The sequence below is a fragment of the Schistocerca serialis genome, chromosome 4, assembly GCF_023864345.2.
Source record: "Schistocerca serialis cubense isolate TAMUIC-IGC-003099 chromosome 4, iqSchSeri2.2, whole genome shotgun sequence".
Taxonomy (NCBI): Eukaryota; Metazoa; Arthropoda; class Insecta; order Orthoptera; family Acrididae; genus Schistocerca; species Schistocerca serialis.
The window spans coordinates 648,638,425-648,661,447 of record NC_064641.1 but is presented as its reverse complement, the minus strand read 5'-3'; the positions used below and the strand labels follow the sequence as shown (position 1 = coordinate 648,661,447).

The window sequence follows — 23,023 nt, the reverse complement described above, 5'->3', positions numbered from 1 at the left end:
TGAAAACGTTACGTATTAACCACCTCCACTGTTTATGTCCAAGAAGCGGAGAAGGAAACTAAGGAAAATTACAGCACTACTGATTTGAATAAAGTTGCCAATCTTTGCACCATTCAAATATTATCTAGAGGCATAGAAAATTCATGCAGTCTTTCTCAGATAGTACTTCATTAAACATATCTGCAAAAAAGTGTTAATATTGTTTTCAATGCGATTAACACAAAATAAGAACGGCAACGGTCCGAACTCACTTTAATACTGCCCGCCTGATGATATATCTATGTATGTCGACTCTACACCCAAGATAGCATGACGCATTCTTCCTACGGAAAAACACTATTTTTATAAATTTTGTTTGATACCCCAAATAATCGTACTTGTGGTGAAACTTTCAACGAGATCTTTCCTCTGACTTGCTTCTCTAATTCCGGTAATATTTACGAGACACATGAGAGACCTTTCATTATACTGTCATTTGCAATTTAATACAGATTTTCACATATATTCCAGCGAATATTTTAATTGTCTCACTTTGCATCCTCGAAGCGCTTCGTATATTTTTCACAAAGACAGCCGACTCAATCTCCTAGCTAAATGCGTTACCATGCTACACCAATTATAATTTTATACAAAGCTAGTTCGTAAAAATTACGCGGGCGCACTTGCACTGGTACGACCACGTCGTAGACAAAAATAACGGGCAACAAACAAGTACAAACACGGTCATCAGTTGTTGAATCCACCACTAATTACAGTTATTAGCGAATCAAATCTGTCAGTATTTTGTCGCACGAGAAAGTTCAACCGACTGCGACTAACTAGTCTTTACGTTGTTCCGAGTAAAATGCATTCTATAAGTTGATACCGTATCTGCATAATTGCCTTTCTCCATGAGTTTCACTATAAGTGAGAAGACGGAATTCATACCAGTTGTCACACAGATGGTCACTATTCGATGTATGTCATTACGTTTAAGCCAAGAACATTATCTGAAATTCTACAGTCGACGGCGGTTAAAATTTTTGGGCAGCAGTATTGTGAATCACTTCTGCTACCTTTACTGTAGACGTCTGCGACTGCCTTGAAGCCGTGTTTAATACTAATTTCAGCTTTTTATCAACTCAACGACATTGAGAGCTGTATCGTTTGTATTTGTACTTGTGCGAAAAGGTAACTAGGATAATATCTGTTTCTCCCTCAGAATAAAAAAAAACTGAAAACTGAGTTTACTATTATCTGCTTTTGATTTTCTACCCTTAATTTTATAGTTCCTATACCATCCGTTGGTGTCGCTAACAGCCTAAGACTTTTTTTTATACGAGGGCGATGGAGGACGGGAATTTGAGGTATATTTCGATACGATTCTGCTATGGAAGGCTTTCACGAATACATGCACTATTATTTTGAGGGCTGAACTCTTTTTTTTAGCATCTCTCTGCAGTAGTCACTTTTTTTACCACCGGATTTTTCAAACCACCTACAACTGCGACGGGACAAAGATGTCCCATCTCTAGTTGATGCGCCTTCATCTTGTTCTTAGGTTTTTATTTAAGAGGGAAAAGTTTTTTTTCGTAACAGCCACACTAATGGTCGCTTTGTTTTAATTCTGAGCATCAAGCACAGTAATGCTAGATACTTACAATTTATTTTAAAATACTTTCATGTAAAACAAAAATTGAATTTCATTTGCGTACAATTCAGTTTGAATATACGAATTCTTAATAACTGTTCACATTACGACTAAGAAATAATCATATGGTAGAAACACAGACAAAGTCAAGTATACAGTGCAAAATGATTGTTTTCTGCAAGTAACGAAGAACGCAATGTACAATCAGTTTATTACCATACATTAATAATGTAGGTTCAACTCTGAAATATCATCAAAAGGTAAACACGAATGTGTGTGTGAGTAAATACATTCCTTCTTATATACCTACAGATAATCGTTATCTTTAGACAGTTTTGCACTCTGTATGGATATAAGTAAGTGTAGCAACACAGTTCCTGCAAGCAGGTTCGTCACAAGATGCGCATTTTTATGAACTTCTCCCTTATTTGTAGAAGTTTCACACCTGGCAGGAGCTACAGCATCCACCTACCTCTGATGATTTTAATAGCTAGAGCTCTGGCTTTGGTCTCTGCATCACCTTTGGTAAGTTTCTCCCAGACCTTGAGAAGCAAATCTTACATTTTTATTTTAATATTTGTTGGTTCTCTGTAGATTACCTAAGTACTGACTAGCAGCATTTATTTTTATTTCAAAATAAACTATGTTGAGAAATACCACAAGCCAAGAACTCTCATCCCTCTCCTAAAATAATTACAAGAGGGAGAGGTGCTTCTGATGTGAACGGTTTGAAGTGTTAGAGAAAGATAAGGAAGTAGTTAGAGAATATGTGAAAATGAGTAAACATTTGGTGGTCCATGTAATATGCGTAAGAGAAGAAATCTGGCAATAGATGGAGCAACTAAGCAAAAACGTGGTTCTCGACACCGGTGATGGGTACGTGGCACTCAATTATCGCGGGCACTGACACCAAACAAAAGATAAAAATACACCGACAACGAAATGGAGGGCACCATACGCATTTTAAGACTAGTAACCATAATAAAAGCTGGCCGCGTGACACTTTTTCATGACTAATTCAGAAAAAGTTTGCAATAACCCACTTTACATCTTTAATATGCCAACGGCTCTCTCGTTCTACTTTAAACCAGTACAGGCGCTAGCTAATATGACCCTGCCAGACTAGCTTCTCCGCATGAATGAATATACTGAACGGTTTACGCAGCAGAGATCGATACGCGGCCAAATAAGAAAAAATCTGTAGCAAACAATTCACACGGAATGTAATTCTGCACCATGATTGCTTTTGCTGCCATAGTTTCAATGAAACTTATTACGACTGTTTTGCAGCAGTTTCTCTCTCTGAAGATTCCTTAACTTCGTACTACCGGCGGCATGTAGGGCCGTGTCATCATTCACAAGGAGAAAAATTACGATGATCTTAAACAGAGCCCGCATTAAAACATGCTACACAGTGTCAACTCTTGTCACATTCGTCTGGAGATAGCCATAACGTGTGACTGATACTGACTCGTAGCAATACCTGTCATTTTCTCGCGATATGTCTCAAATGCTTCGGCGTTCGCCGCCATTCCGCTTGAACTGAAAGACTCCAACTCCGCTGGATCTAAAATTATAGATGATTCTTCGCGTGCTACCCGTCAATGGGATGGAGGAATGTATTCTCATTTATCTAAACGTTACCTTCATGTGGGATATGTATATAGGCGAAAGTCTTACAAAATACACTCTCAGTGAGGTAATGTAGCGTTAGTTTACTTGCTGTCTAATAATTTTACAATAATTTTTTTAAGAAACCGCGTTTAATTTTTCTCAAGTCTGCCACGTGAAACTAATACAAGTTGTCCTCCCTCTCTGCCCTCTTCCTTACTCGTCTCTTGGATATGTTCCTGCCTTAAACTCTCATCTTACTGACTGCAAAATGATTTCATACTTTTAGATACTTCTTTTTATTTAACTTCAGTGTGATATGTTGTGGAAATAATCTGGAAACATGCCGTTCCATGTTTTAACTGTGTCAATTTAAGTAAACCAGATTTTATGACTAGATTAATGTGAACTGAAGAATGTGAAACATTGTAAAAAGTGGCACATTATTTCGTCGTCTTTCGTACTACTTTTAATGTATTACCCATTGCTCCACACAACTCTATCTTCCATCAGTACAGATATATCCTTCACAGAAAAGTATATATGTGCAGTGTTTTGCAATTGGTTTGCGGAAGACAAGGATACGTTTTTAGCACTCTAACCTTACTGCCTTACAGCTTTCTTCACATCTTTCTTCGATCTAACATAAAAATTACATTATTTCCCTTACGATTTCCGAAAAATGTATTTCGTCACGATTTTACAAAGATAATGGCGTGTGCACCAGGTGAACATGCACGATGACCAAATGTTGAAGTGACTAAAGGTACTTTGAGGGGAAGGCGAATTTTGCTCTCTCTTTCGTACAATACACACATAATGAAATTGCAAGAAAGAGGGTTGGTTGTTTTTTTTTTTTGGGGGGGGGGGGGGGGGGGGGGGGGGAAGAGACCAAACACCGATACAGCGATGTCATCGGCCTCATCGGATTAGGGAAGGATGGGGGAAGGATGTCGGCCGTACCCTTTCAAAGGAACCACCCGGGCATATGACTGGAGCGAGTTAGGGAAATCAAGGAAAACCCAAATCAGGACGGCCGGACGCGGGATTGAACCGTCGTCCCTCCAAATGCGAGTCCAGTGCGCTAACCACTGTGCCACCTCGCTTGGTGCAAGAAAAACTGTGACAAGGACTGTATAATCTAAACAGTACACTGAGAAGAGAAACAGTAACTACTATCAAAAACAAACCTTTGAGACAAGAAAAGTTTGGAACAGATCTTTGTGTGGATGTACAACACGGAAGAAGGAAATTAAACGAGCAGAAGACTTCGAAAGGCGGTGTTACAGAAGACTGCTGAAAAAATAGATTGACCCAGTGCCGCGTAGGAATGGAAAACTGCTTTTGGGTTGGAAACAATGTGGCAAATGAGCTGACAGAAGACATCGAGCGTATACGACGGCGCGTTCAAATGGCTTAATACCTTCTTTGACTAACTGGAATAATAAAGAAATACTGAATACCACCACCTCAGGAAAGATACCTTGTTCAAAAATCCAAAGAATTCATTTCCTGCACGGAATATAAGAACATTCATCACCACGCGACATACTTCCGTAGATAAAGACTGAAGCGTAATTTGCAGAAGCGTACTATCCATCATAATCGGAACGACAAGCATCAATGTGTTTGCATGAAACTGGCATTTCCTCACATTTTCGCGAAACAGACGAACTCCATAAGAGTGTCCACCCAATTGCCGACAGTAAACCACACCGGCTGCAGCACCTAACTGCAATTCGATAGCCGTGTGTGTTCAGACCCTTGCAACAATATAGAAGTTTGTAAAACCGGTCTGCACACTCAAAAGCCCAAGATGTTTCGTATGGTTATTGTGTAGGATTTCCAAAGCTCCTGCTATGGTTAAAAAGCAATACACAGTCTGATTCGAAAGATCAGTATATTATTTTTGCACATATTGTGATGTACAAACAACAGCAACTTTTAGTTCCTAGACGGTACCCCACAAAAGGCTGTACCAGCACATAAGCCACTATATGTTCTTCCCAGTTCTCGCACGCGATGTTTCACGATTCACGGTATACTCGTCTCTCGGTGAATTTGGTTGGTTGGTCGGTCGGTCTCTCTCAGATTTTTGGAGTTTGTCTATGTAAAAATCACAATTTTTTTACTTTTGTGATGAAATGTAGAAATCTAAGTCGTACTTCAGTCAGCGATCAAGATATTACGATGAAGCATTATACCCAAGTGGATAAACGTTACATTTAAGGAAGCATCACAATTTCTTGTGCCCTTGCATTTAAGGCTTGTTACATGAACTTTTTTTCTTTTGCTTGTTTAGCGAAGATGACCGTTTTATAACTGAAAACTCCATTATCAGTGTAAGTGGTAAGGTATTCACTGAGTTCCCATATGTCCAAAAAGCTGAATGCTTGAATGGTAATTTATCAATTGCCACAGAATGCGATAGACTTTTTGTCTATAAGTAACAATTATTTGCAGATATACCAGTTACACTTCTCATAATTAAATTTTATAGAAAGGCAGGAAAGTGGGTGAATGTCCGATTGATGTGATAACTGAAATCTTTCATATGAACGCTGCTATTTGATTTGCTACTTCGAAAACTGTCGGAGGTTTACTATAATCTATTACGACCACAAGAAAATATAATACATCAAATATAATACCGATTGCAAACTACTGAACTGCTGTTCCGAACTCTGATGGCGTTACAGTTTTTTCCCCCCTCTTTCCTGATACCTTTGAAGACGACTTATTACGAAGATCGTTAATATAAAGGTAGAGAAACTTAGTACGAACGTTGAGGCAAAATCTGTCCATACAGTAATCGTAATGGATAATTGTCTCGCTATTGGGGAGACAAAAAAGTATTACAAGACGGTCGTTACCGTGCATTAATATTCTGCTTCTTAAAACCAATACAGACATGTGAACTACAATGTTTTCAAATTAAGCTTGCCTACCACAAGCTAACAATTCTCGGTTTCGTTTCGTGGTTGGTACAAATTTCCACGGCATAAGCACGCAGGGAATACTGACGTCCATTACTGTTTCCACCAATATTTTTTCGTCACTTCGTAAATAAGACAAGTATGCCTTCCGTGATGAAACTGCACAAAGGAGCACAGGTAGTAGGTGTGAAGAGTGTTCTATTTCTGATTCCAGATAGAGTTACAACGACGCTACTCGCGTTACCTGCGTGACAGAGGTGGGAATGCCAGATGCCCCAAAATTCTGGACTCGTTGGTCGCTAATACAAAACGAATGCGACAATCCCGATGGAACGAGGTGCTTGATTACTTACTTTTAGCGTTCTAACAAGGCGGGGAGATTAAAGGAATAGTATTGATAGGAAATACTATAATCTAAACGAAATACGAGTTACGGGAATATACTTACGCAAAGATCTGCCAACGATACTACTGTTCATGTTCGAAGTACGGAACGATTGGAAATTTTTTTATGAGTGAACAACCATTTTTGCGTTGAATATTGGTAAGGTCAAATAAAGCTAAGACGAAAATTACGCAGGGTTGTTGAAGATTAATTTTAGCATGAATACGAAGAACAGGAGGTATCCTACGAAACACCACTGCACAATGTGACTGAAGGGAATCAGATTTGTATGGTTTCGGGTAACTGATGAAAATTTCTTTGAAGTATACGACCTGAGAACAGTACTGATTTCCAACAAACAGTGGAATACACTTAAAAAATTAGGAGCATTAGATAGCTGGGGGCGTAAGGAAGTTTTAAACGCAAGTGGCTGGGAAAATGTGATTTATGAGGTACTAGAAAGAACGGGAGGAGGTACTTACACGCTAAGAACTAGCTCGAATTTTTGAGGAAAGATATCGTCTGTTTCCTTTCGACAGCAGCCAACTTGTCATTCGCTTTAATACATTTGGGAAATCCACGGAAAACCTAAATTCCGATGGTTTTACTGGGATTTGGACGGTCGTCCTCACGAACTCGAGTCCACTACTCTAACTACTGCGCCACCTCAATAGATGAGACAATCGGCTTACAACTCTTAACCAAAGCAAGGGACAAATTGATGTAATGAACTTTAGGCAGTGGAAGGAACAGCACAGGGCGAAAATTGAAAGAAATATATTTGAATCTCTAAAACAGGTTATCCTTTGGTGTGGTAGGTAATGGGAGATTATTAGCAGAAGACAGGCACGGACGGTGTGAAAACACAACCGAGAGAAGGTGTAATAATACAGGGCACGAGTGATACTACGAACCTGATGGCGTTATAACTTTGGACAAAAAGGCCTCTAAGGAGATCAGAGACTATACTGGGACTAAATGGTAATACACTTCTCTTGATCCCAAAAATTATTTTATGTATCATTTCCTGATGCGTCATGAGATGAAAAAATTGTTCTGGTGACATTTATCACTGGAGTACGCAGAAAAAAATGATCGTCTAAAAATTCTTACAGAGAGCTGGCGATAATAAAAACGTTGTCCCAAAATCAGCAATGATAGTTCACCCAGTGCCACTATACAATGGTGTAATGATTTGCACTTTTGAGTGCGGACAACGTTACAGTTCGAAGAACTTTTCTTCTGGGGCTACTATTGTCAGTAGCGTCTTCAAACACGCCTAACTATGCAAAACGTGTCGTTGTCGGCGCTAACAACAAGGGCACTTAGTCTGCTACTTGTTTAATGTATCTTCGGACCTGTATCCTTCTACGGAATGTAGGTTTACCTTTCTTCCTTGCGGAAATAGCAGCTAAACGGGCTTCAGCATTTGATAATGAAAAAGCAGGAAGTAGAGAACATTTCTGTAGGTCAGCGAAAATTTTGGATGACATTTGAAATATCAAACGAGACTGGTAATAGCAGTCTCGTGTCAGGTGGTAAGACGTTTGGCGAAAGAACAATATGGACGAGTCGAGCGGCGCGGCGACGAGCGATAGGTTGGCAGAGCAGCATGGCGTGGCAACGCCGCGCCGTGCGCTGGCCACAGCCGCTTGCGGATGGCGTCCCGTCCCGTCCCGTCCCTTCGCTTCGCTTCCCACTGCTCCTGCAGAGCAGGCCGGCCAGCCGGACACGGCGTGCCCTGCCGCTGGGAGGGAAGGAAGGCTGGTGTGGGGAAGAGGTGGGTGGAGAGCGGAGCGCTAGCGGGGCGCAGGGAGGGGAGGGAGGGAACCGGGCGCCAGTGCGGCCGCGTCGACCTCTGCGCCCAACGGCTACCAGCCACCCACCCACCCAGCCACTAGCTGCAGCAGCACTTCCCTCCATCTTGTCCTACAGGGGTGAGGGTGCACAGCTCTTCGCTATCTCCGCCGGCTACTTTCGACAGCTGGGATTCTGTACACACGTTTCTTTCGGTACCCCGGCGATCACCGTCTACGAGTCAACACCATGAGCTGTTACACGAACAGATAGTGGCACGTCTTCGTTGCCGTCAGAAATACAACACCTGTTTCTCTGTGCCATCATGACAATCAACTGCCTAATATCTATACTTAACCTATGTAGGTAATTTTTGTTTCCATTTCACACAATATGCCCATCATACGCCAGAATGATGGTGACAATTCTTCGAAACCCCAGTTTCCTGTTAATGTAAACAGACACCCTCAAAAACCAAATTAATACGATATAGCGAGGCAATGGTGAAAACTGGGCACACCACATAACCTACAAAAGAAGGAAGTAAATAAAACCAATTTTAATCCAGGCTCTAGGTCTACTCATTACCTGACGCCAAGCACCGACTCAGCTGCCAGTATCAAATGAAATACGAAGAAATGAAACGTGATGCAGTGTAATTAAGGGAGGCGATTAAGTTTACTTCCAGTATCGGGTAATTAAAAATTGTAGATCGAAGCCCAAGTTCACTGTGTGTGTGTGTGTGTGTGTGTGTGTGTGTGTGTGTGAGAACCGGTCCCCCATTTGGTTACATATCGCCGGATATCACACAACCCGAATATGAGGCGTCACGGAGGAACTTTCAACGGAGCACCATCAGCGCAACCGTTGTTCGCAGATTATGCGGCGTCCACAAAGCGAACGAAATGTGACATCGACATACATGACGGTTATGGAAGTAATAGAATTGTCGCGTGAAGTGAGAACATTAACTGGACTGAAAATTCGAAAATCTGGAGACAATCCATTTGGATCAATCACCTGAAATGTCATTCGCTGCCTTGTTCAGGAAACTCATTTGATACTGTGGGCATACTGTAACTTCCCATTATTAACGCATAATTTAGTAGTGTCAGGCAGTTGACACTGATTTCATTTCCTGAGTTGAGCTATGTAGTTATTCACGTTGCGGTCTCTATTTAACCACATATATGTAATAACTTCGCTTCCCTCTTCGGTATTTTTTTTCCACTGTAATCTGTTGCCTTGAAAACATTCTTCCTGCTCACCGCGGGAAGCAATGAGATAGATTACATTTTTTTATCTGTGACTGCATCACTTTTAATGACATTACCAACGTCTTTTTCACACCTTCGACATGAACAGCGGATAAGAGTTTTCGTAGTTAAGTCTTCAAAATTTGGGCCAAGGCATCTCGACTGAAGGTTTCTCGTTCCATCGACGGCTGCGAGCTAATGGCAGGCGGACGGGTATGCGCCAAGTACAAAGTCCGCGGAAGGGGGTAAACTAACTTCGGTGCGCCTAGTTTCGCCTCAAGTCGGCTCACACGAAGTTCAAACTTCCGAACATCCGCCGGGAGAAATTCCAGGTCTCGGCGTCATATGCCTAAAAGTTGGGTGCTCCGGAAGGTATTTAACGAAGTCTTCCAGGCAGGATGCAACTACCGTGAATTAACTTCCTTTAACAAAAGTAACAATCATTCTATATGAAGTTAGTCTCCTAAAGCTATGCGAGTTGGTGCGAAATAATGCGCCGAAAAATTACTTTATTAGGTTTGCGAAATAAATCCAACCGAGATTGCACTTCTTGCGGACGCCCCGACCGAAAACTGCCTAGAGGTATTGCGGTTGGCAGAACTTTTTTCCGCCCCCCCCCCCCCCTCTCTCTCTCTCTCTCTCTCTCTCTCTCTCTCTCTCTCTCTCTCTCTCTCTCTCTCTCAAGTTGAACGGGCTCCGTTTTAATTGGACTGCAACAGTAGGAATAATGAAATTTTGCGAAGTTACAAATTCAGGCGCTCCTTTCCACTTCAGATGGGGAGAAACTTCGTGTTGTTGCGGCAGATTTATCGCTCGGTCTCTCCCTCGCCTCGCTTTACTTTGCTTCAGCCAAACTCCCGGGAGCAACTTCGGATAGCGCAGTTACGAATGAAACACGACAAAATGTTCCGTTCGCCAGCAGGGGCGTATGCCCTCGTCCATCGTCAATGAAACTGCAGAAACCGCAATCGTGGACGTGGTAGGAGCGAAAAGCGATGCACCTAATCTCACCTATAGGTGATTAATGACGCGACACCTGAGTCCAGAGAATAAAGACAGGCCAACTTACCCCAATTAACAGTAGTAATGAACTGAAATCTGAATGGTTATCGATGGCAATTTCTGACTGATCAAGCATTCAGTCTTATCGTGAACTTTGTGCCATGGTTGTGCCACACAGTAAGTTTCGCTTACACGGTAAATTGGCACTGAATACATCCCGCATGCTCAAAATACACCGTATTGGTGATACTAGCTTTCATTTCTAGTGTAGTTACAATTTGCATTAATTAATCAATCACAGACGGAATCTGCTAACTCATATCAATACCTTGATGTAATTTGTACAGACACGCAACTGAGTGATGCACAGGCTTAGCCGTAGGTGAAGCATGAGGCAAACAGTTTTCTTTGCTACACTACGACATTGCAGTCAGTCTATGAGGATTGTTAAAGGAACACTTCTGAATTGCTGAAGTATATGGGACTCGTAGCAAATATGACTAATAGGGAAATTTAAACAAAAAGGGGCAGCTTATGTATCGTCACGGGCTTGACGCAGGGCGCCAAGCAAACGCTGAAAAACCTGAATTCACACATACTAGAAGATATGTTAGCAATTATCCCACGAAAGCTTGCTTACAAGATTTCTGGAACCAGTACCAACTGAAGATGCTAGAGATATTCTTCAGTCTTTACGTATCACCCGCTAGCGATCGCCAAGACTAGACAAATTATAGCATGCACTGTGTCATTTAATCAGTCGTTCTTCGCGCGCTACATACGCGACTGGTACGAGAGGAACCCAAACAATATAGAACACTTAACCTCTACTATACACTTCACAGTAGTTTTCAGGGTACACAGAAATTTATCTAAAACGGCGAAGTGTTCACCCACAATCGACGGATGCTACAAGAAACAGTCGATGTATATTCGTGTTGCTCACTGACAGATCTGTGTTCCACACGCAACTTTCCGGGAACATTTTTTTGGTCCCACACTTTGTATTCCTCGCTATGTCTTCCATTCTATTGTAGTTCTGAATAACAAAATTATCCAGTCTTCAACCGTCTATCGTCTGAGTTCGACATTTAACCATTCAGAATATCCACCTGGTGCACATGCATTCTGACTCAACTTCACATCCAGCTTATAGCATACGCCTACATGAAATATGAATGCCGAAAAGTCCATCGCTTATTTTTCTACATCTATTCTGTGTCGTGTTACAGCCGTCCATTACAATTTTCATGCTCTTTATGCGCTTTTTTGTATGAATGTAATATGGTTTCGTTTTGTCATCTAGCTGTGGGTAAGTGTAGTTTACTTCGTTAGTATTCGGAAATTTGTTTGCACTCTTTCCATAAAGGATATTTCATTTCACAACCTGCTAACTACAAGTAACCCCACTTCTTGCCACTTAATTTTTTAAGTCTAGTAATGCCTCAATTCGTTAATTAATCGAACTCACGTGTATAACAGCTTTAAACTTCAGATTACTTTACAAATGAGATAAAGTGTGAAATATTTGACGTTAAGAACGTAGGCAAGCAACAGAATAAATTATGTTTGAGGTCTGTTGTCGATAAATATTATTAAACAGTGCATAACAATCGTGTGGGTAATTTGCGCTCCATTTTACGCAAGGGCTAGTTTACCATGCCCTTCAATGTTTACGGCGACGTGTTTCCTGGCTGGTGCCTGCAAGAAAAAGTTTTGTAAACGTTTGAAATTCTGTGTGATCTTTGCTAAAGTCTAAGTGCTCTCATACTCAAATACTGGATGAATGATGTTCCCGTATTTGCGCGCCCTCAGTTATGCTGCCGGAAGACACACAGTTTCTTACTCTACTATTTGTCTTACCGTGTTAAAACTAATAAAATACCCCTACCGCGTATTAGGACAGCATTTTTAAATATGTAAATTTGATCAATAATTACATGAAATATTGAAAATCAAAGTTTTGTTGCCGCTAAAACTTTTAGATATGCAACCTGAAACTGAGGCCAAGCCACTGTGCCCCAGGTTAGTCGTTTACTACCACAGATGCACGGATCGATGCGGTCTCTACAAATCATATGCGTTTCCATTTATCCCAGCAGCACTTTGTTGCTCATTTCCGTTTAACTATAAAGGAAGTTTTCGGCATGAAAATAGTGAATCTAGAAAAACATGTAATACGTTTAGTGTACTCAATACTGACATTATCATTTACCCATCTACAATTTCGCCTATATCAATGACAGTTCATATCTATTTAACTGCTGTAAGAAGGTGGCGGGAAGATATTGCGATGGTGACGTTCTTGACGTAACACCGGCGTCCTGCAGAAGAGAGAACGCACTCGCCAACTCGACTCAGTACATGTCCATGTAGACGCAAATCAAACACTCTGCAAAATTTAACTTCTAAAATTAGGAAAATTTTATATTTTCTGTGTTAGCGTGTGTGAAAAATGTATTTTCACCAAATCATTTACGAACAAAATTTATCCCGCTCACACTCCACCGCTCAAGTCCTCATCAAAACTTCGTCCACTGAACAGCCTATAGATTTCCTTCAAGAATCTACGCTTCACTCAATTTAAGATCTACACATTCTAAAACATAAAGTCCTAACTTGCATTATCAGATGGCGTTGGTAATCATCAACCTGCTGGATAAATGCTTTGTCTTGAACCAAACCGTACAAAAATAGTTTCTTTCAATTTCGGTATTGTTTTCGAGGAAATTCGTTCTAACTCAGCTGTCCTAAAAATGTATCAAACTCTTAACAAATCAGAAAAACACAGTACATTACAATTAATACTTATGCATGCCACGACCAACTGCGAAATTTTTCTTTAGCTCGAAACAGGAATTTCAATTATTCTTACCAAGCACTTCAAAAGGGATATCTGCAACTGTCATTTCACTCGTCAATTTTCTATTAAATGTGTCTAGTCAGTTGACAAAATCTAGAAAGGATTGTTCCAGGGTTTACAGTCCCTTAAGTAGGTGTGCCACTTGACAAGAAGAAGGGACCGGTTGGTAGGACATGTTGGAGGCATCAAGGGATCACAAATTTAGCACTTGAGGGCAGCGTGGAGGGTAAAAATCGTAGAGGGAGACTAAGAGATGAATACACTAAGCAGATTCAGAAGGATGTAGGTTGCAGTAAGTACTGGGAGATGAAGAAGCTTGCACAGGATAGAGTAGCATGGAGAGCTGCATCAAACAAGTCTCAGGACTGAAGACGACAACACCAACAACAAGTAGGTGTGACAACAGACTCAGACTACTATGATCGCATCATGTTGGTATAGCATGTACGAAAGTTGAGAGAACCTCTACCATTTTGCTGTCCAGAGATTGGGGCAGATATAGCGGCAATTAGTCACTTTCCCATCGATCAACATGCGAATGAGAAGGGTAAAAAAGTGTAGTATTGTGTGATGTACATGCACTATACAGAGGCTTGCAGAGAAGATGAAGATGCAAATGGTCGCGCCTCCTTCATTTTACACTCATTTCTGGAGCCTAAGAGAATTTGGACTGATGGTGAACATTTGGTAGAAGATGCTCGTATATATCCACAAAAGTTCGCAAATCAGTGAAGAGATCTTGGATCGAGGTCTAGTATAGTTCTGTGGACACACACACTCAGTATTACTACCAGGACAGGAAGTTCTGCTCACGCACATCAAATCAGATATAAATGGGGCCAAAGCTCGAGCACTTCAGTACATACGTCGATGGTGTTAGCGCTATGGATCACTTCGCTACCAATGAAAATGATTCGATGTGTTTACTAGTACTTCTCTGAAAGTTATATAATGATGGGTCATCGGTATGCCGCTGGGGCAACTCAGTGACATTTTCTATCGTCTACTCATTCTCAAATAACTGGAGATATTCGGGGACGGTAAGGATAAAGCTGTTAACAGGGTGCAGGAACATCTAATGACGCAGTATTGTTCACTGTCGACAGCGGCTTGGTGTCCAACAGTTCAACTGAAATTTTACTTTTGCAACACGCGTAACGTGAAAACCATCGCAGATCTCAATACGGTAGTGCCGGACTGACGGTATGAAGGTTAATCAGCACTTGATATGTACGTGCATTCGTCTCCGACATGCTAAAGCAATTGCTGCACCGAGAAGTGGTTATCACGAATTCCACCATTAACGGGCACTGTTGACTTCCTATCCCGTTAAACTTTTGTGTAGCAGACACGCCAGCACATCCTGAAGACGGTTATTCCTCTTCTATGTGAGTACAAAACGTCTGTAGGTCATTCAACAACATTGCAAACATGCCTCAACAACTGTTGACAGCACGTAACGATCTAATTGTTCATGTTCTGGCTGCTTTTGCATTATGGCACTGAAAGACGTAATGTCCTCTGGCAGTGGCGTATCTGGATGCTAATGCTACGTGGACGCCAAGTGGACACTACACACCGCTCTCCTAGCCATTGTCATCTTTATGAACGGTGAAGCCACGACTTCCATTCAAGTAGCTCCTCGACTGGCCTCACAAGACTGACTGGACCAAGTTACAATCCTGCCAACAAAAAATGGTAGCCCGCAGTGGCAGAAATCTAAACGCACACCTTCGGGGCTGTCAGATACAATGATCGCCCAGAATATATATATATATATATATATATATATATATATACACACACTGTAACATAATACATGTAACCGTAACTGTTTCTGAGCTCATGCGTTGAGTATTTACTGTGTGTAAATTTCGCGGGTAGCCTGTCTGACCTGTTACTTATTTTAAGAAGTGGACATAAAAAAAAAGCAGCGTTCTGCTTGGCTTAAGATAGAGGTGATACTGTTAGGGAGACATTTTGGCTCGTCATGCAATAATAGTAACTGCGAAAATTAGTACCACAGCGTGTAACTGCAAATTTTGTGGCAACTTAAGGATCTAATAACTACAGGTCACTAGCTCACGGTAAAGCGTTTCTTCGAGATTGCGACATCGAAATCAAAAACGCTCTAAGACACTCATTAGCTGTTAACTATCAGGCGCTGGCAACGTCACTGTCATACAATGTTATTTTATTCCTCGATTTACATACAGATGAAGCTTTGTCAAAGTGATAAAGGCTAGTATGTGCTCCACAACACGATTATGAGGCTGAAGATATGTGCAAGACAAATGCTATATCTGGTCTTAGGGAATTCACTTCCAGGTCCCAGCAAATTAACGCATTAGTATCGTCCGACACAAAGTACAGTAGATGAGCTACGAACATGCTTCATGAAAAATTATGAAACGAAGCGAATACTTTCTGGTAGTATTTTATATTGGCTTCAATAAACAGTGGCAATGTTTCCTATACGAAAGCAATGTATCGTCTTGACAATTAACGCATCATTTAGCTGTATGTAACGCCGGAATATATTTCCAGTTTTCATTTCTAAATAACAGTTTTACTCAGCATAGTTTAGTAAAGGTCTCATACCGCTGTTCTTTCACATGGATAGTTTATAAATCTTTACCGCTAACGTACCACAGATTTTCAGCGCAGATTGTCTGCTTTCTTTAAATTAAGCAGCTGGAACCTGGGCCTTTGAAACGATCTCCACAGTCAGTTTAGCAGTAGAAAAGGTAGTATTGAGACTGGAATTTCGAAATACGATGTGGGGCCTCGTAACATTAGGTGTGACGAGACGTCTTTTTCAGCCAACCGTTATCCATATAATAAAGTTGATTAAGCAGTGGCACTTCGTAGCCACTGTCTTGCTGAAGGCTTTCGTACCTCTCACACTGGTGTGCGTTACGCTCACCTATGAAGACGCTTCCTAACGAGGACAACGTTCGGTAAAATAAGGCGGCGAAAGCAAACGCTGAAGGCATGTCAAGGTCGCAGTTGGTACAGGCCACAGCCGCCAGGATCGCTTCTACCCAAGAATTACATTGCACTTTCTGATAAAATTAGTTTTGCGAACAGTCCAGGGCAACACTCTGCTTAGGCAGATGTTAACCCTTGCAATGCCAACGGAAAGGCTTGGTGAAGGGGAGGGAGGGGGGGGGGGGGCGAGAAAGGGGGGTACGCTCATGCCCATCTTTTGTGAATACTGTATTTTAGCAATGCAGTTTAAAATATTGAAGAAAATGTTTTGTTTCCAATGGAATACACCAGATTCTTTGTTTCTATTTTTTTCAGTTAATCCAAAACTTTGTAATTATGTGTGGTAGCAGATGAGACTTTTCACCACGAATGTCATACTCAATATTTTCAGGTTCTGGGCGCTACTTAAGACATCAGTCTTTAAGAAGTATTTTATTAATGAAAGTCAACAAAAATTAACGAAATTAGCATTTCTTTATTTTTATCGTGGTCATAAAGGATTGCTTCTCCCCTGTTTGTAGTATATATTGCTGAAAACTTATTTCTTTACATTTCTTGTGGGCGTGTGGTACCCCCTGTCCCCAGTAGGTGCTTCAAGTCATGGAAACGGCGTTGGTATTCATACGTTTAATTAGTATTTAACGGCGGACTATTGGTGGGATATGTTTCGCGCTGGACTGTCACAATGGTAGTTTGCGAAATGCTGCTTTAGGGTGGTGAGGTTAGTTCAGACTAATTATTTTAAGATTTAGAGCCGGCCGGAATGGCCGAGCGGTTAAAGGCGCTACAGTCTGGAACCGCACGACCGCTACGGTCGCAGGTTCGAATCCTGCCTCGGGCATGGATGTGTGTGATGTCCTTAGGTTAGTTAGGTTTAAGTAGTTCTAAGTTCTAGGGGACTGATGACCACAGCAGTTAAGTCCCATAGTACTCAGAGCCATATATAAGATTTAGACAAATATTTTATAGCAGCAATCCTGGTATAATGATTACAATCATTAACTTTTGCCTATGGGAATAATACGAACATATAAAATTTATCAGTAACGGGAGGGTATGAATTAAAGTATTCATGACAGTATTCCTTCCCAACACTACGTTTACAGTAAATGTATTATTTGTGATAAGCTGACACCCTTCCTCGCATATCACAACAGGCACCTCTAGCGTTAGGTACACGCTACTTTGCAAAACACAAGCCACTGCTTTTGAAATCTTATCTAACGCTATGTTATATTTACTTCGGTCACCTGGTTTCTTGCGCCAACAGAAGGTTTATGATTTTCGGCAGCATTTAAACCAACTTTGTCCCAAGTCTCGTTAAGTTTCTTACTAGATTTTATTAGTACCGAAACAGAACCAATCACACGCACAGCGACACTTTCCACACGGTGATTACTCTGGTACGAAAAGACGGGGACGCGGGCGAATGGACGAGTAAACAAAGGAAACGACGCACGTCAAGCTCCCCCGACCGTACTTTCCGGGTCACGTATACGTCACATCGGTAAATCGGCGGAATCGCCGAGTCGCGGTTTCACAAGTCACCGGCCATTACGGCACAGCATCCGCGTCAAATCTTCCACTCACAAATAGCGGGCCGAGCACTGCACGACGCGCGGGTGGCTCGTCTCGCAGTAACACATGGCCTCGCAAGGCCAGACCGACGACATGGCGGACGGTCCTCCTAGCACTGCTGCCAACTGTGACGAACCATATAAAACCGTCGCGACGCGAAGCTTGTGCGCTGCGGTTAGCCGCGCGAAATTTTAGCATAGCGTCAAGACTTGATTATAGTCTGTGACGGGGGAAAACTGATGCTTCACTGTACTTCTACATGACTTAACACGCCGGCTAATGCCTTTCACGCTACCACTGATCATTAGTGAGCATGTTCTACCTCCGAGCAGTTAGTAACGACAAAGTTAATTTTATACGTGAGTATAGAACCAACCCCCCCCCCCCCCCCCTCAAGTTGTCAGCATGAGGGAGGGAGGGAGGGAGGCGGATAATGTCAATTTGAAAAAAGTCTCTAGGAGAAATTCTTCGTTACCAAAGTCCTTTGAGATGATACACCGGCTCGGTTTCTTAATCGTAGAAAATAGGAGTACATAGCGATAACTTCCTGAAGCAGCGTGCAGAGGGGTAGGAAAATTAAAATTTTTGTAGCGCGTCACAGTTGAAACTACACACTGTGGAAACATGAAAAGTGTTTTACCGTTCGATAGATTCTCTCTTCGTTCCTAGGTATCACATAATTATGTAACACTTCACTTTCAACAACTCAAGAGTGCATATTTGTCTCGGGATCAAACTAATTCACGAGCAGCAATTCATGTAGAACGCGAATGGTAATTGTTGCAAACGTTACCACTGTCAGTAGCCGTCAGGTCAGTGCAAAGTGGAGTGTGCAAACTGCTCCACGTTGCCAGTAAAAACTGAGAAATTTGATTTATCTAGTTTTGAAAGTGGATGCCATTTATTAAGTTTGACTCATGTACGCTGGACGCCAGTTGTGTTGGAAGATTGAAATACGTCGAATTCATAGATGAAAACTACGTTTTAACATTCCAGCATAAACAATATTCGCAAAAGAGACTGGTGTTTTGTTCACTTGTAGGACACAAAGACAATCAAATTTCGACTCTTAATAGAAGCAGAACTGTCTTATTTTAAGTTCAAGGATAGAAACAGCGAATTTGAAATAAATTCTTGAATGGTTCAGGAAACTAGTAACTGTTCTAGGGAAACTTCAGTCATTTGTAGCGAGATTTTTAACCAGTGGGGAGAAGAAATGAGCAGGAGCCTTACAGGTACATGGATGCGTAAGTTGGAACTCTTCTCACAAAATTTATGTAATAATGAGGAACTACACTGTTGAGATAAAGGTCTGTAGATATTGGTCTTTTCTAACACTGTAGCCAACACAAATTGTTGCACCACATCCGATAGTGTCGAACTACGATATTCATGAGCAATATGAATACTTTCCAGATCATGTAAATCACAATTTTTTTGTAAAATTTGTAGAGTTTACTAATTTAGAATGTATAGAATGCTAGAAAGAAAAAAAAAAAAAAGACAGATACCGATTTGGGGGAAGCGAAAACATTACTTTGTATGTTGCAATTTACACATGTGTTATCCTAGTTTGAAAATGTTTAGGGTTCCAGGAACCAGAATTGTCAATGTAGCCGGCATTATCAGAAAGAGGTTCTTCCTTCTTCAGATCAATCTGAAGGTGGTTATTAATACTGTGTCCCCACAGGATGGATAATCTGATTGCTTCTGGAAGTGGAGCCTATGCTAAATACCATTTGAAACAAATGTTGAAGACCCCACACTCCAAACATTTGTACTGACAAACAAATGATTCCCTTTCATGAGCATATTGCTATGAGACAGTACATCAAAGTGGAATCAAATCATTTTGGAATAAAGATTTTTGTAATAGCGTCTCAGAATGGTGTCTCTTGGATTTAACTATGTGAGGAAAGAAACATCTTTTGCAGTCACAATTAAGTCTGTTCCCCAAAACATGGACGGTGTTGAAGCAATGCGACAGTTCCTGCAGTGTCATTTGTTTTTATTAACAGATATCTTGCCTTGATCCAATAACTTGATGAATTACTGGAGGGAAAAATTAAAGCAACAGGTACTATTACATACAATCAAATACCAAAACTGATATTGTTTTCAACATATTTTGCTACAACGTGTGCTGGAAGGGGCAACCAAGCTCAGGTAGTTTGGCACAATGACAAAATGCCATAATTCAGCAGTTTGATAATAGAGTGATATATCTTGCTTCAACTTAATTTGCTTTCGAGCCTAAAGATAAATTTATGTGACGGTGCATAAAGGAGAAGAAATATGTGGAAAGACCATCCACCCAGTGTATCTGAATACTACACTAACATGGGAGGCACTAATATGTTACAATAAGTAATTAATAACTGCACCATTAAAACCAAAAGAAGAAATTGACAAGAAGAACAATTTTTCATTTCTTTGATTTTTGCCTGACTGCTTCCTGGCTGTAATACAGGACAGATGCATCTTATGTCAGTAGTGGTCTGTGGAAGAAAGATGTTCTTGGCTACCGCTACTATTTCAGAATGGATGTGGCAGATTGTTGTCTAATCAGAAAAGCTGTTCCTCCAGTTGAGAGAAATTCCGATGAAGAGACTTTAAACTGAAGCCGCCGAAAAACCAAAATGGAAAAGTAGCACCAACACCACATATGGCTGCAAGAAAATGTTAAAGAAATTGCCTGAAAATATGTAAAAGAAAAAAAAAAGCAGATCAAAAGTGCTGACAGACTACAACTCATTGACAGCTGTGAGATTTCATGTAAAATGTTCCTTTCTTTTAACACTAATAGAAATTGCTTCTGTAAATTTCATGCAACAGTAGTAACTGAAGTGCATGGCATAAGACACACTGGATATTTTGGTTGAACAGCCATCTTATTTCCTATATCTCTAAGGCAATAAAAAACCAGTTTCTTTTCATGTCATTGTGTGTGCTGCTACGGGTCTGAAGAGGATAATGACACTTGTTTTAAGAATCAAAGGCATAGGAACTACTTGGCTTGGTATTAATTTGAAGGCATATTTAGACAACTTTAACACTGCTCCTTTAATTTAAAAAATCAATATACTGCACCATCTTTTGCAAAAATCAACAAAGCCATCAGCTGGTTCAAATGCCAGCAGGTAATAAAATCTAAGTATACTGTCCTACAGAAGTGGCATGACAGCTCACCATTCAAGCTCATGCTCCAATTACCGATTCATCTGATTCCAGATTACGAGAGGATCGAGTACCTCGTTTGACCATCATTTTTGGGGAGGCAGTTAAGATATACCAGATGAAAATAGGAATTACAGATCTCATTTCATATCTGCAATACTAAAAATGTTGAACTGAATTAAACTAGCTAAAACGAGAGTAAAATAGTGTTGATCAATTACAAAGTCCAGCATTCATCCCGAGGTATTTGAGAGAGTGGGGAACTAGATCCTTTTTCACTCAAAAATGTGGTGGCCATCACATTTCATCTGTTCCAAAGGTGGTTTTATAGAATTCAGTAATGTAAATCATAAAAGTTGAAACTTGACATGAAAATTTGGATATTTTATGCAGTCTGTTTCTGAAAATGAATGCTCTTCCTTTCCGAACGTGCCGAACAGTTTAAGATGTGTAATACTCCCTAGGATGGACCACGTTATAAGAAGAAGATGGGGACAGAACTCTTAGTAAATGATAGACCAGGTGCTTCCTTTTCCAGTTTGAGGAATCTAATTCAGGCAACAATATGGTATGCTGTAACTACAAAGAGAGACAGTAATAACGAACCAGTATTTTTCCTTAGAATAAAGTCCTTCCACAAATCACTAATACATATACACCTGTTATTCACATAGTGCTAATGCAAGTCAAGTACACTAGTATAAAATGTACAGCACTAAGTCCAAGCTCTATCTGGGGCATATTCTGACTCGTCTACATATGTACTGTAACTAATAATCTGACGTGTTTTCCACAGCTGTTTTTCAGCATCAAGAAATTTCACAGCAGAATGACGAGAGACATCAACATTTTCGTCATACAAATTTCTTTTATAGGTGACAATAAACCATTTAAAACAATGGCGTCCATAACAGAGAATCTCAACTGGTTCTTATTTATCTCGGCAGTCCAGCATGTCGACCTAAACTTTGTTTGGCGTATTTGCAACCGTCTATGAAGACAATTACTTTCATTTAAGCTCATTGACTTTCCACATGCAGATATCGCTGAAAGAACTGATTTTCTACTGTTATGTGTTCAAAGAAAACTTTAAAAGTTTGCTCCCATTCTTCTCCAGTATTCACAATAACCATTTACCCTTAACTACTAATGCTCTTGTGGGGTCTCCAAGTACCCCAATTAGTTAAAACTGTAATTTAAAGAAATTTTATTTTGAATTGCACTTTCATTACTGAATATTATAAACCTTTTTTTGCATTTTAGATAAGATTACAAACTATTTTGGCACACTGAAAATCTATGCTTAGGACAAACATGTTTTGAGCATTTTTCACACACTATTTTGGTTTTTGTGCCCGCATTCCTTGCACACATGTAGCATCTTGCTTTCCTCATGTGTTCTGGCTCTGAATATGTTGAGACAAGATAAGTACCATCAAGTTTAACAACGTCTCTCAGTTCATGAGGAAGGGGCAGGAAATCTCAGCATTATGTATGGAGTTTTTACTAAATCCATTGCAAGCCTCTGTAGCAATACTCGTCTTTTTAAATGAACAGTTTTGATCAAGTTGTTTGGTGCACTGAAGTACAACAGCAGCATTGACTCCCACTATGTTTAAAATGGCATAAAATGCAGACATTGGCCATCTGCGTATTTGCCATGGTACCGAATAGTTGGTGCACATTTGGTCCACTGCGTCCAGTCCTGCTCTTGTAGCATTGAAATCAATGATCATTTCAGGTTCTCTCTTTTGAGTACTAATTTTATGATTGTGGTGCATAGATGAAAGCGACACA

The 23,023-nt window shown here is 40.6% G+C and overlaps 1 protein-coding gene across 4 annotated transcripts in view; it reads right to left on the bottom strand.

Moving 5' to 3' along the window:
* Window positions 1-23,023, bottom strand: part of LOC126475509 (C-terminal-binding protein) — a 190,945-nt gene that overhangs the window by 161,677 nt on the left and 6,245 nt on the right. The window contains exon 1 of one of the 4 annotated variants that reach the window (XM_050103424.1): window positions 17,713-18,111. The exons of 2 other annotated variants lie outside the window; for them this stretch is intronic. The gene's annotated coding sequence lies outside the window, so the exon portion shown is untranslated. Of the gene's footprint in view, window positions 1-17,712; window positions 18,112-23,023 lie in introns of those variants that run through there. One more of the 4 variants, XM_050103423.1, reaches the window with a different exon arrangement.